This window comes from Hydra vulgaris, chromosome 15, assembly GCF_038396675.1.
Source record: "Hydra vulgaris chromosome 15, alternate assembly HydraT2T_AEP".
NCBI classification, from domain to species: Eukaryota; Metazoa; Cnidaria; class Hydrozoa; order Anthoathecata; family Hydridae; genus Hydra; species Hydra vulgaris.
The window spans coordinates 17,808,598-17,824,526 of NC_088934.1; the positions used below are offsets into that span (position 1 = coordinate 17,808,598).

The window sequence follows — 15,929 nt, forward strand, 5'->3', positions numbered from 1 at the left end:
GGAAAGTACTAAGTTATTATTATGATAATGGATGAGAAAGAAGTTTAAAATACTTTCAAATCACTAGCAGATGAGTTCAGAAAATACCAATATAATAGTTAACTATATATACAGTTGCAATATTAAAATGATCTTATTAAACCATGTCTGTTATAGACACGATTGACTATAACAGACATGGTTCTCTCCATTCTCAAATTGATATGTATGGAACACTGCGGTTTAAAGAAGCTTTTAAAATTGTTTTTAACACTTTTTATGTTTTCAATTCAACTAGTACAGAAAAAAGTAAGGCTGTTGACGGGTATCCAGGCGTTTGGGTACCCACCCATTGGCTACTGCAAAGATAGCATTACCACATGACAGGTAACACTGGTGGTAAAAGACCGCCAAGTTTTATGTTAGGTCACTTGAATCCAAAATTTTTAATTCCAGGGTAACTGTCTTGTAACAACAAAAAATAGTTTTTTTTTAAATCCAAAGTGCTAAAAGTCATAATTGGGGCAAAATGGTAAAGTTGAGCGGGTACTAGTCCATTTAAGCACTTTAGATGCATTTTACAAAAAAAAAATTTTAATAAGAGTATTTGTTCGATCAAAATAGAAAAAAAAAAAGTTTTTGGAAAATTGGACAAAAGTGAAATGGTTCACATATGGGGCAAAGGGTAAAATTGAGGTGGTTTTATCCTGTTTAAGCATTTTATATGCCCATTATAATATATATATATATATATATATATATATATATATATATATATATATATATATATATATATATATATATATATATATATATATATATATATATATATATATATATTATAATGGGCATATAAAATGCCTAATATATATATATATATATATATATATATAATATATATTGTTGTTTTGATTATGTAATAGTAATCAATTTTTTCGATTTGAGAGTAATCAATGTAAAGTGAAATAATCACAAAATAGATCAATAAATAAATAAAAAGTAAGATGAAAAAAAACAACTTTTTTACGGTACTTAAAGTACTTAAAATAATAATAATAGTAATGACAATAATAATAATAAATATAATAATAATATGGAAAAACTTTTTTTTTAATCGCCAGTGTCATATTGGGAAAAAAGGAATCTGTTTCTATGTCTACACTTAGAAACAATCTCACTCCTTTTATTCAATAAATTAGTATTTTTATAATATAGAATTTCATATTTTTCGGTGAGACATAATTTGCAAGATTTGGATGTTGGATTATATGCTTTACATCGCCTGAGAATTTTCCACTTAACTATAGGGACTAAATTAGCTTCTTTTAACTTCCATACATGTTTTGAGAGTTCAGTATCATTTTTGTATTATATATATATATATATATATATATATATATATATATATATATATATATATATATATATATATATATATATATATATATATATATATATATATATTAAGTTTCAAATAATTTAAAACAAAGTTTAAATCAACAATAATATTTAAAAGTATTTACAATATTAAAGTGTATATGGTACATAATCGAACAAAAATTAAATAGTTTTTATCTTGTTCTAAAGTATGTAAAAGAAAATAAATGAAACTCTTTTTCTATTATAAGTTAACATTTGCTAAATTAAAAAACTTTTTCCCTAAGATTTTTATCATACAAGTTTTCTAAACAGTTTACAGTCAGTTTGCTGAACAGTTATTCTAAACTTAAATCTACATGGAATAGATTTAATCATGTAAGAGAGTATATCCAACATCGAAAACGATGAATTCGTTAAAACATGTTTTAGCAATCTTAAGATACAACCATATAATATTTTGAACCCCTTCGTTTATTGAATGTTTTCATTTTCAGAAAAAAAGTCATAAAGAAAAAAAAAATCCGTTTTTAAATCGTTTTAAACCGTTTTTATCTCCTGTCAACTTACTGGAAATAGTGACTTTTAAAAACTTGAAATTATGAACTTGTATCAAAATTGAAATTGAAAAACTCCTTTTTCTAACGTGGTAGACTGTTTAAAAAAAGTTATATCTAATATTATTCTATTTATTATTATTTTGATTTTATTATTTTAATTACATTAAAAAAAAAAAAAGTTTATTTATTTTTTTCTACTTTTTGGGTGGTTTTTAGTGAATCCATTTTTTTGTAAAAAACTGAATTCCGAATTTTCGGAATTACAGGAGATGAAATTCGGAATTCCGGTTTAATTCCGGAATTATTATAGAAGAATTTAAAAAATATAAAGAAAAGAAAGTACATTATTTTTTAACATAAATGTATTTAGTTCAAAACAATAAAATTAAAACAAATTACAAAATAAGGAAATATTTCATATTAAAATATTTTTGAACTACATAAATAAAATTGCAAAATGAAACTTCAATTTTCATTTTGATTTTTGAAAAAGCTTCTTAAAAAGCACAAAGTATCTAATGTTTTGTCGTTGAGCCTTGATCGAATTTTTGTTGAAAATGTTCCTGCAGCGGAAAAAGCGTGCTCTGACTCCACACTAGTTGGTGGAATTGTTAATAAACTTTTGTAAAGATCTTCCAAAAGCATTCCGCGGGATCCCCCTTCATCCCAAAATTTCATTTCACTCCGAATTTCGGAATGAATCGATGATTTTTGTAGAACTTTTGACCGTGATTCCGAGAGTGATTCCTTTATCTTTTGCTGAAGAATTTCCTGCAAGGATAACTGAGTTTCCAATGATTCGATAGGTTTATCGTCATCCATTTTAGTAGACTTAGATACTGTCGGGTCTATTTCTAATGCTATTTCACCACTAAGTCTTTGGATTAGGGATATGATAATTTTGGTTATTTCAGTTTTCGAGCGACGCAAAATGTTCTTGTGAATTTTGGTTTTACCCCAATTATGCAAATATTGAAGAACATCGGATACCACAGTTCTTCTTCGATTAATTTGAACTTCAAACTCTTTTTTCATTTCACGGCCAATTTCTTCATTCTCATCAAAATTTTCTAACACAAACGTAAATGTTGCATCCGCAGAAAGTAAATTTGCATCAGCACGGCATAACGCGTCTACGGCTAATTTTATAGGCTTCAAATTTCTAGAAACTGTAGATAGTATATTCTATTCTGAATCATTCAAAAATGTATCCGCTTTGATATCAATTATTGCCTTTTTTATTGAACTTTTCAAAGGATTAAAACGTTCTAACATGGACATCAGGCTACTCCATCTAGTCTTCGAATCAAGCAATAGCTGCAATTCCTTTCCATGATCTTCCTTCGCATGTTTTTGCAACACTTCATTTTTTAAAGGGGAACGTCGAAGCATTCGAACAATTACCCGAACTTTCATGATTACATTTCGCAATGTAAACTTTTCAGTAATTTCTACATCACATTCATTTCTCGTCCCCACTTGCATTCCTTCATCATCACTTAAATCTTCTTCATCAGAGTCCAGATCTAGGACACTCTCATAATCATCTTCATCTACCTCTTTCTCTGTTTGTTTGTAGATCACATTTACAATTGCAATTTGAATTGCATGAGCAAAACACAAAATTTGTTCTCATGGTAATAATCTACCCACTTTTTGCATCATAGAAGCACCATCAGTTACAATACACGAAATATTGTTCCTTATATTTAACTGAAATGATTCTAATTTGTCCTCTAACAATTTTACACAATTTTCAGCCGCAAATCGACCATTAACTCGAGAAAGACCCAAATTCCAGATATTTTTTGACCCATGAACGTTAACATTCATATAACGTCTATTTCGAGAGGACGTCCACTCGTCCAATGTTAGACTAAAGCATAAATTCTTTTTTAATTGATTAATTTCAGCAATTTGCAATTGTTTAATTTTTTTAGTATAATCCATCACGACTTTCTGTATGCTGGTGGGTGATTTTGGAATATCACCGAATCCACGCATTGTTAAACATTTTCTTAAATCGTTTGACGTACAAAAAACACGAAACGGTAAACCATCAGAAGCAATCATTCTAGCTACTACGGCAGGAAAAGTTTCATCTTTTTTTGACTTGAAAAAATCAATGATCGTGTTCGTTTTTCTGGTTGTGCTCACAACACTATCGTTACTGTCAGATGTAGAAGCTGTTGTATTTTCATCAAACTTTCGCTTGTTCAAAACTGTGTTGTGTTTAGAACGAAGATGTGTGTGCATGGGAGTTGTACATCCACCCAATATCTTTAAAACTTGCTTGCATTGCATGGATTTCGCCACCTGATTTGTTTTCCCTCGTAGAAAATATTTCCACACTGAATTTGATGAGCTTTCTTTTGAAATGTCCATAAAAGTTTCTTCAGATTTATCTACCATACTTGGGTTGGGATTTAAAACAATAACAATGTAAGTCTACAAAATTTTTGAAACATAAAATTAATATAATGACTTACTTTGTCTGCTCTGCATACAATTTAATTTCTTAATGTTAATATTTCATTTAAAAAAAAAATTTTAATGCATTTGCAGTAGCCTAAGCCTACTAAAATTAAAATTTTTTGAATTTATAACAATGAAAGTACACAATGCTCCCATCTATAGTAAAAGTTCTTCTAAATTCTAAATTCAAAAAATTTCAAAAAAAAACTTTTGTTTTGTTTTTATATTATGTATTTATTCCGTTTTAAAAATTTTAATTTTTATTACTAAAAACTGTTGTATTATACTACTGAGGATGACAACTTTGTTGTTGAAAAACGGTTTTAGTAATAAAAATTAAAATTTTTAGAACGGAAGAAATACATAATATAAAATCAAAACAAAAGTTTTTTTTGAAATTTTTATAAAAACAGTTCTAAATAACTTAAAAAATAAAATAAGAATTAAATAATCGAAATTCTAAATTCGAAAAATCCGGAATTTGCGTTTTTGAATTCCGGATTTTTAAAAATTCAAAATATGACGGAATTCCGAAATCCGGATTTGGATTCACTAGTGGTTTTAGATCAAAAAAATGCAAAGTTCATGAAAAAGGCATTTCAAAAAGTATAAATGTATCAAGTCTTAATGTTTTACAATTGTATACCTTTTAAGTGGATAAATGTCCCGAGATAAACAAGAAAGATTGATGTTTTTTAGTTTTGAAGCATTGTAAGCTTTTTTTTGTCTAAATTTAGGGAAAAATTTCTGACATAATGAACCCCCCCCAAAAAAATTTTTGATTTTTATTTATAATTTTATATTTCAGGACATGAAGCTTATTAAAATGAGCATTTGTACAAAGTCAGTTGGATAAATACAACTCCCGCGATCTTTTCCAGAGAATGATACACTGTATTACAGAAAAAAATTGAAATAAAATTTTATATATTGAATATAAAAATACGTTAGCATTAAATTAGGTTAACCCCCTCCTGCTTCCTTCCTCTTATCATATACTGTTTCCAGAACCGAAAATAGGGGGGGTGCGATACCCATTCCTCCTCAAAACACTAAATCCTAGTCGCAAAAAATGAGTTACCTTTGCCGGCAATTCAAAATGAATTTCTCTTATAAGTGATGCTTTGTACATTATTTTTAGACTTGAGTTTTTGCTATCAATAATAAAAAATAATTTAAAACTATTACAATAATAGAATGTTGATCAGTACCTAACAACATTCTGTAGGCACTTAAGTAAGTAAATTTGCGCAGAAATTGAATAAAAGAGCGGTCACGGCGTTAATTTTTGTTTAAAAATCTCCCGATTGTCAGTTTGCGCGAGTTTTCACACTTACAGTCATGGTAAGTGGAAACCATGTAAAAATAAGATTAAAAATTTTAATAGACATCAATCATTATCAAAAGCTTTTGCGAGTGGTTTCTATTGGTACAGACATTTTGCGCTAAACTTGAATTTTATTTATAAGAAAACAAAGCGTATGTTTATCTACCTCATCCTATCATTTTTTTAATTTTATCTTGAGATTATACTTTCACATTGATAACATAATATCAAATTGATATTTGCAGAAAAAATATTACAAAAATTGGGCAATCCAATTATAATTGTACTTCTGAATAAAAATTAATTATTAAAAACTAAAAATCTATATGTTAAATAATCTTTTAAACTTAAAACTTTGCAAAACACCAAAATTAAACAAAAATAATTGAAAAAAATTCTCCAAATATAATTTAAAGAAAATATGAAATGTAAGTTATCTAATTAGTAAATAAAATAAAGGGAAAATTCTTCTAAGAAAATGCTGCTATAAAAATAATTTTAAATTAGTTTGTAGATGAAGGTTCTTTTGATTTCTTTGCAGAAAAGTAAGTCGTCAAGTACAATCTGCCAATACCTAAAAAACAAAAATAAAAAATTACTACTGTCCCATAAATTTATCATAGATGCTCTATTTTCATTCTATTTGTAAATTTTATTTCGTAAATCCACACACACTGTAATTTGTATAACTTGTTGAACAGCCTAGCTTTAGATATGCTGTAGATTAAACAGCTAACCTTAACTTAATCTTAAACCAATAGAATAATTTATTTTAAACCAATATAAAAACTTAACAATATAATAACTTAACCTACCAATAGAACTACATGCACAATATATATCTACACCTTTTATTAAAAAATAAATAAAAAGGATAACATTAAGAAAAGTGTCATCGTATTGATATTTTTATAACAGGTAATATTTATTAAAACTAATAGAAATAAATTATTTTCATATTTTGAATATCTTATCTTTTTTATGAAGGTTATATGAAAATATCTTGAAATGATATAAATAAAATCCAAGTCTAAAAAAATATATTAATTAATTTGAACAAATATAATTTCTGAAATCGAGATATAATCAAAATGCTAAAGGATTTTGGGAAATAAAGTGAAACCAAAAAATTTGTTGCTTGTATATTATACATACATAGTCTTTGATGTTTGCCAGCACAAATTTTTTAATAAAAAGCCATAAAACTGAGCAGCCTTGCAAGTCATTACATCTGTGATACCTATTTTGAAATTCACAACATTTAAAGTAACTTTTTTGAGACATACAAATCCGGAGTCTTTTCGGGACTCCGCACCCCTGCTTGGATCATGGCTTTACTTAGATAACCTTAACCCAAACATCAAGGTTTTTAATAATCTGATACCTTGCATCATTACTATAACCTCATACAAAGTATATCTAATACCTTGTATTAGATATGCTTTGGATGTTTATCAATTTTGAAAATCAAACTACAAATTGTTTTTGTTTTTGAACATGCAAAATATAAATGGGTATTAATGAATATAAATGAGAGAAACGCAGTTTTTTAAGATATACACTAATATTTGTATGAAAAACTATTAATTTAAAACATTTAAATCTGTAAAAATAGAACATTTGTGAACACTTCAGTTCATTACTTATATAATGTAACAAATAGTTATTTAAATATACTAATTATAATTCCTTAAATACTTTTTTGTGATTTTTAATAGATTTTATTCTCATTAGTACCAGTCTTTACATTCCTGGAGGTCTTTCAATAATAAAACTGTTGTAATCAATAATAAACTTGTTTATCAACTTAATAATAACTTAATAATAAGTTAATAATATGTAACCAAGTAAGAAATATATCCTTCATAAAAATATTTAATGAAGTTACAATACAAGTATACAAAAAAAGAATGCAGAATAAAATCTACACAATATTTAAATTTAATGAACATAACTTTGATATTCATGAATACGAAATAAAACAAAAAGACAAAAATATAAAAGTAAAAATAACAAAAATATATAAGTAAAAATAATAATTAGTATAAATAATTATGAAAATCTAATAATAAAAAAATAAAACTTGAAACTTCAAAAAATTTCAAGCATTTTTTTTTTCTTACGAAGCCTGTTACCTCAGCCAAATAAAATAAAAAGTAATATTTAGTGTGTTTAAATATCTTAATAACACAATAATGTAGAATAAACATAAACTTATTTTATTAAATGATCTAAATGCATTTCTCGGTTAAACACGGACAACACTAATGTGTAGCCAGTCACACGTTGCAAGTTTAAGATATTTGTAAACATTTTTTCATACTGTTTTATATATATATTCATACTTACTTATAAATATTATTTTTATGAAATATATTTTATTAACTACAAAATTTAAAAAAAAAATTTTTAAATGTCAAGTGACAAATAAATAAAAAATTGTGTAACATATACATTTTAACATTCAAGGTAAATTGATTGTTTTTAATCAAAGATCAAAAAAGTATTTTTCAAAAATAGCTGCCAGAAACATTAGAGATAAACTCATACTTTTCTTTTACTTCATTTATAAAAAAATTCCGCAAATGGTCCTTAGTATTTCAAGTCCATATTTAGTTACAGATTTTAAAGTTAATTCATTATTTTTGGTTTTAAGACTTTTTGAAAATCAAAAATGTCAATTTTTACAAGAAAAAATAAGATAACTCAAGATATATTTATTAACTTTCAAATTCTCTAGCTAAAAATAAAGATATTAATGCAAGTATCAATTTCAAATGTAAAACTGTGTATATAGAAGAGGTAACATAGTGGTTTATCGAGCAACTTTTTGTAGACTTATTTACTATGATTAAAATAATACGAAGAATGCGTAAAAATACATATATTCTTCCATGAACAAAAAATATAGCTCCTATTTCAACATATTAACACATTAAAATATTAAACTTTTGTCCAATTAAGCCACGAACCTTAGTTACTTAACTGCATATTTTTGTGTAGACTGAACCAAACGTAAAAGTATTCCAGTCTACACGACATTTACTTTTAATAGTCGTGCGAACATTTCGCGCTAATAGATTTTTGCCCAAAATTCAACGCCGTGCGGTAAGAACAGAAAATTGAAATACTCTGAAATCCGGTTTATAGCAAAGTATAATCAGATATGGATGCGGCTCTTTTATCAGTATTCCAAACAGTTTTACTAAATTTCATATTTACTTTGTTAGAAGTTAAAATGAATGAAAGTAAAAAAGAAAAAGAAGTCATAATATCATACTCGACGATGGTTATAAAAGAAAACTTGATATGTATGTTTGATATAAAACGTATAGAAGTATGTCTGTAAAAGTAATTGGAACACAAGAAAAAAGATCTGATCTTCTTAATCACTTAACTCCGTTTATACTATGCAGGGTAGGACTGGCATTAAGGAGCTCGGGGGGAGAAATTTATGCAGGGCCGCCTTATATATAAAAATTTCCCTAAATTACATATCAAGGTCCATATTTTTTTTTTTTAGGTACCTTTTTCTTTACGTTTAACCCTCACTAGCATAGTTTTTTCATAAAAGGTATAGAAAAATAATAATCATTTGTGTATTTTGATTTTAAAAGTGGTCCAGGACCTTTAAACATAGCAGGGGTTTGGGAGAAAAGCCCCAAACCCCTCTCGCCAGTCGAGCCTAACATTATGGTAGGCCCATATAATTAATACATTCCTTGAACACCGCTATGATGCCCGTATTATAGTTAGATTAGATTTATTTTTTGAGTTAGAATAATGCATATTTTTACAAAAATGTTTATCATTGATCATAAGTTTTTTGCTACTCTGTAATTTTTTAAAAATAAAATGAACAACTCAAGCCTAATTAATAAAATCATAATTACAAAACTATTCCCTTCAGGCTGTGATGCATCTACAAGAAGTGACTATGATGGAATTTATTCTGAGTTTTTAATTTTGATTCATTGTTGTATACAACATTCTAAGCAACATACAACAATACAACAGAATAAATTCAATCATAATCACTCATCATAGATACATCACAGCCTTAAGAGAATATTTTTGTAGTTTTTTTAATTTTATAGGTGTCAAAAGTTTCTCATGCATTTCTGATACTTCAAAAGTTTCTGATAAATCAGAAGTCTCTTTAAATGTAAAGGCATTTCTAGTTTATCAAAAACTTTTAAAGTTTCAGAAATGCACGAGAAACTTTTGACAACTATAAACAAAGTATTAAGATTAATGTTAACAGCACCCAAAGGTACATCATTCGGGGTTTTTTGGAAATAAAAATCTGCGGGGTCCAAAGTTTTTTGTTTTTTTAAAATACTTTATTATAGCCTATTAAACACGTTTTTTATACACAACTTTTTACAAATTTTTTGCTTTAAAACTGCGAGTCATAGCCCTTATAGCTTCCACAGCGCCGGGGGCTATGGCTTCAAATGAATGAAAATTTACCAAATTTTTGCCTCAAACTTTCACCATCCAAGAAATATCTTAGTTAATTCTAAAGCAGGTGAAAAAAAACGTCACAGATGTAGTAAATTTTTGACCTCATTAATAAGAAGTTTAAACTGAGAACTTATTATTATTGCAAATGTTCATTATATTTGGTTCTTTAGTAATCAACATTACTATGCTTGAATGATTAAATTTAATACTGATAAAAAAAATTAAAAAAATCGTCGGCATTTTTTACTACTCATAACAAAAAAAAAAAAAAAAAAAAAGGTGTTACATAGTTCGACCTACAAAACCTGGACCTACTAACTTGATCTACAAAAAATAAAACATCTACTAAAAAGTGAAAATAATTTTTATATGTCCCACTGAGGCCTAAATTATTTTCAACTGATTATAGTCCTTTTTATTTTTGACCGACTTATGACGTTTTCAATTTTGACGGCTTTTTTTCTCAGCCGATTTTTAACTGATTATAAACGATATATATATATAATTTAAATTTCAACCAATTTTTTTTTTTTTTTTCAATATCTTTGCTTCCAACAAGACTGCAAGTAAACACTATTAGAGTTGGAAGTTACTAGAAGAGAAAAGACGAAGTTAGGAGAGCAAGATAACGATTGACAGACAACTTAAAAGATTGCAAATTATATGAATCAGGAATGCAAGATGAAGGAAGCGAATTTCAAATAACTTATGTTCAAGGAAAAAAACTAGACAATTAAGAGTTTTTGGAGCACTTAGGAATAGTCACAAAAAAAGGATGAAACTTAATTGATTGACGAGTAACGCGAGAATGAATTTTAGTAGATGGCACAAGAGACTCTCGCTCTTAAGAGCAGTGCCCAAAATAGTATTTGTAGAAAAGAGAAAGAAAAGCAACATTACGACAATGTGATAATGATTGGAGGTTGGCTGCAAGAGCATGTCCAACTATGTTTAGAACGCATTTTTGCACCTTGTCTAAAAGAGGAAGGGCATCATTGGAAGATCCACCCCAGGTATGGCAACAGTATTTCATACAAAATTTGAAATTTATAGAAATAAAGAATAGAATCCGGAGTAAGAAAGTGAGGCTAATTTTCCAATGGATTTGATAGATGGTTTCCAAGAAAGATCGGAAGTAAGAGTTAATCCTAGAAGATGAAGGGTAGATTACTCGATTATAAGCGATATTCATTTTAACCTACTAGTCTGTGGTTTTAACGTTTTTTTTTGCGTTTTTAAGGATATTTTTTTAAAAACCATTAACAATAAATCAAGAATAGACAAATTTTTGTTTTAAGAATAGGCTCCTTGTTGATTACAATAAGGAGCCTATTTCATATCAGCCTATGATCAATAAATAGATAGAGCTTTAGTTGTTATAGTTTTTTTTTGCTTCAGGTTTTTAAAATATTGTAAGAAACTTTTCTCTTTTTTATATAGTTTTTAGACCTAGTGATCAAATCAACAAAAAATATATAAAATACATACCGGAAAAGACGTAGTTATAAAGTCGATCATAAAAACAGTTTGTCGGAAATTCAGTAGGTTTAAAATGCAGTAGGTTTAAAATTCAGTAGGTTTAAAATGCAGTAGGTTGAAAATGCAGTAGACTAAAAATTAGTAGTTTTCTTTATTTTTTAAATTTTTCACATGATTTTGAATCTATGACTTTTACACGCAAAAAACCAGTATTTTGGAAACGGTTCTTGGTAGAATGTCTAGGAACAATTTCTAAACTGTGAAGAACATCTATCATACCAGTTTCACCTTTATTAAACTGTATGAAAGCAGATGCAACACTAATTGTGTGGAGTTACACACGTACACACTTTTGGTGCATTTTGTCTGAATCACATTATTGAGTAACTCATTTGTATTCGATGTTTTCCCATCAAGATATCTAATACTTGTTGGCACCATAATCTTTGTGTAAAAAAATAGGCTTAATAATTTTACAAACAGCTTCTTGAATGTTTATGCTGTTTTTATAGATTAAAACTTGATTAGTTTTGTCCCTTTGATATTTACACCATGAATTGGTTGATAAAAAAAAAACACAGTTTCTTTCAAAAGTTTAAAATCATTTAAGGTATTAGACAAATGCAATTTCTATGTTTGCTTTTTTTTTGCATTTGTGGTGGAGTGTTTATTATGTTACAAAAGTTTCATTGCAGCATGACCTTTTCTAAATGTCTAAGAGCTACACACATTCTAATATTAATCTCAAATGATTTCATGCTTTGTTTTTTATTACTCAGGAACGTTAGTATTAATTATAATTTAACATTCAAGATATCGAGAATTACTACCTTAGTAGTAGTAGTAGGAAGAAATGACCTTTGAACACATGCTGGTTTGCTTGAAGTATTTGTTAGAGATGTATCATTTTAACTTGATATAAGCAGAATATAAATATTAAAAGATAAGTAAACTTTATTTGCAAGTAATCTATAAGATTTAAGTTTTTTGCTTTTAGATTGATTTCTTTTATCTGCAGAACCCTTGTTGATAGCATACACTTTATTTATGTTAGTAAAAAGTTAAATAAATAAAAACTAATAAAAAAGAAACAGTTATTGGTTTGAGTGCTAAAATCTTTTAAAATTTAGTAACAAATTTCAGATTTTGACATTGCAATGAGTATTGCCAGGGGTAGCAAAACCACCCTGCTGAAATAAATTATTTTTTTTATTTTTTTTTAATTTTGTTTTGTAAGAAGATATATACATTCTTGGATTCTACAAAATTTTAAACTATGCAACTGTTGAAAAATTGATTTTTTTTTTTCAGCAGTCAATTCCCTTAAAACCTCCGTAAAGAAATTTTTACGAAACATTTAAAAATTGCCAGTTACAAATGTCTATAAAATTAACAACTGTTCTTGATATTTATCTCTCAATTTTTATTGATTCCAAATGAACTATCATTTTTATTCTAAGACCACGCTTTTCTAATTCTATAACTAAATAACTTTTAATATTCCTCAAGTTCTTATTAACCAAACTAGATAAAAATAGACTCTGCTAAAAATGTTTAACTTGGCGAGAACAAATTTCTTATTTCTCCTTTAAATATTATTATAAGCAAAAAGTTTAACAAGTAAAATAAAAAGAAATCAAACAAAAGTTTTTGTATTTAAGTTAACTCATTTATATGTTTTCAATCAAGTCACGTCTATTCTCCATAAGTTCTCATATTTTATTTCCATAAGTTTTCGTATCTACTTACAATAAGCTCTCGTATCCACTCTCTATAAGCTGTCATATATAATTTTTCTAAGCTTAGATATTGTTAAATAGAATTTCTTTTCATTACCTTTTTTAAAATTATTTAAAAATAAAATAAAATGCTAAATTATAATTATGCTAACTTAAGTCTAATTTAAATAATAAATAAATTTAGTTTAATAAACATTAAAATAACTATGCACAATATATGACAGTGTAAATATAGTTGACAATTGTAACTTAAATTTTGTCGGTATAAATATGAAAAACAGATCTTTTATTAGTTTACAATTAAAAAAAAAATTAAATCCTTTTTTTAAACTTGTTTCTAAATGCATTAAGTTGTACAGACGGATAAAGAGATCTAAGAATCTTCTATTATTTGTAAAACATTTAGCAAGTAACAATCGTCTCAATTTAATTCATAGTCATTTTCAAAAATGAACCGGATCTTTATTGCGAACTGAATTTTTTTTTAAGGTAAATTCTTTATATTTATTTTTCTCGAAAAAAGAAACCAATTTTTATATAAAATGGTTGCTACATTACTAGAAATAAAAAGACTGTTTGAGAACTACAAAAAATAATTTGAGTTGATGCTAAAACAACAGGAAAAAGTTTCTATTGATATTTTAAACGAAACTTGAAAATACTTAATGATAAGTTAAAAAAGTAGAAAAAGATATTGAACAATTAAAAATTAAATTTTCATGAACAATCAACATAAAAGATAAGAATTCAAAGGTAAGCAGCAAACAAGAAAACTCAGAATTTATAAGGGAGACGGAAGATCGAGACGGAATAATTAGAGTAGATAGAATTAATGAAAATGAAGGTAAAAGCTGAGAAGAAAGTGAACTAAACTTCTATTTCAAAAAGTTTGCAATATTTTAGACAAAACACTTTTTTTAATTTTAGATATCAGTATACAAAGTTTGTAAAAAAAACCATTAAAAGTTATTATTGGGATGCACTTAAACGCAACTTTAAAATGATCTGTCTGACATAAACTTGCTATAAATGCGGTGAGACATAAATATCAACAGCCGATAATCCCACATTCTTTAGACAAGAGATCAATTAAAACTCCTTTAAATTATCTAAAAACCTTTTAAAAGTTTGCGTTGATTGCAAATGACTCGTTCCATATTGCAAACCACATGAAATTGCAATTCCAGAAAAAAGAAATAATTAATACTTTTAACTTTCTGGGTGTCTTAAAGCTCACTTAAGTCCTCAAAAAATAAACGAAAATTATATATAAAATATTCTAAAAAAACAATCTTATTAAAATGAAATAACTGATGAAAATTATAAAAATATGCTTGAAAAAACTTAAAGATACTCAAAAAAGTTTTATAAAATTCTAAAGTTTCTAACATTAACTATTAACTTTATATTATATTATAACTGTAATTGTTATTTTTGAAATAAATGACTATAATTGTAATTAAATTTTAAAAACATTTTAATTTCTATGTTTTTTACTTCAAGATCAATGATGATTTTATCATTAAAAATAACAAATAAATAACCAGATTAAAAAAAACTCAACTTTATCTCATCCAAAGTACCAGAAATAGCAGAATAAGTATTTTTGGATTGATGTTTGAAAATTGCAATCATAGGAGTAATTAATGGTAATTACTAAACATCCGGACTTACTTTCAAAGGCAATTACTCTCATAGTTTTTAAGGTAGAGATTAAATAAAAATATCATTAAAAAGAGTTTTTATTTATTTGTATTAATTAAGTTTGTCAACCAGTCTGTTTCTTTGCATTCTGCCAACTCTAAAACGAGTTGACCCAAAAAGTGAAAATATAAGGTTAAGGTCAATCTGGTTTGTAGTTGCTTAACGTCTTTTGCTTACCAGTTACCCTCATACACTTTGCTTTTCAATATAGCCCTAAAGTCTTCGATTGGGCGACACTCCGGTACGGCTGTTGGATGCTTTTTTGACAAAATTGATGTTATGAGTCTCATAGCAGTTGGTCACGGTTTTGGCATAATGTGATGTGGCCAGATCCTACATAATTACCATCGGCATAATGAGCATTGATAAACATCACTAATCTTTCCTTAATACAATCCATTTCGTAGATGGCCTTAATGACTGCAAGACCGCTAAGAACGAAAAATGACTTAGAAATACTTTTGTTAGAAGCCAGACGAGCAGCTTGGATTCGAACTTACGCTCCTTGTGATATTTAATGCTTGGTGGAGTCGTGTCTCTGCTGCTAGTGTATCCGTTAATTGTTGAGTGCAATAGCGTGAAGTAAGACTCGTTGTCAAGAGTGACCAATTTTCCTTGAAAATTGCGTTAAAGTCGATCAATGCCGGTCTTGATTTGCTCATTTTTTCTTGTCAATTAGGTATACCCTGTTTCGTATAAGTTTTGATGTTAGTATACTTGGCAAGAGTTTTAATAATATGTGAATGACTGCATCCAAATTTTCAACTGACTTGTCACATCGAAACTCTGTCACACTGGTCAAATATGGTTCTTAGACGCTTG

At 27.2% G+C, this 15,929-nt stretch overlaps 1 long non-coding RNA gene across 1 annotated transcript; it reads right to left on the reverse strand.

Moving 5' to 3' along the window:
• Positions 1-6,167: 6,167 nt before the first annotated feature.
• LOC136091333 (uncharacterized) lies at positions 6,168-7,680 on the reverse strand. Its single transcript, XR_010643909.1, has 2 exons — positions 6,534-7,680; positions 6,168-6,292 (listed from the first exon to the last, which is right to left on the reverse strand). It is a non-coding gene; the product is annotated as an uncharacterized LOC136091333 (long non-coding RNA).
• Positions 7,681-15,929: the final 8,249 nt, after the last annotated feature.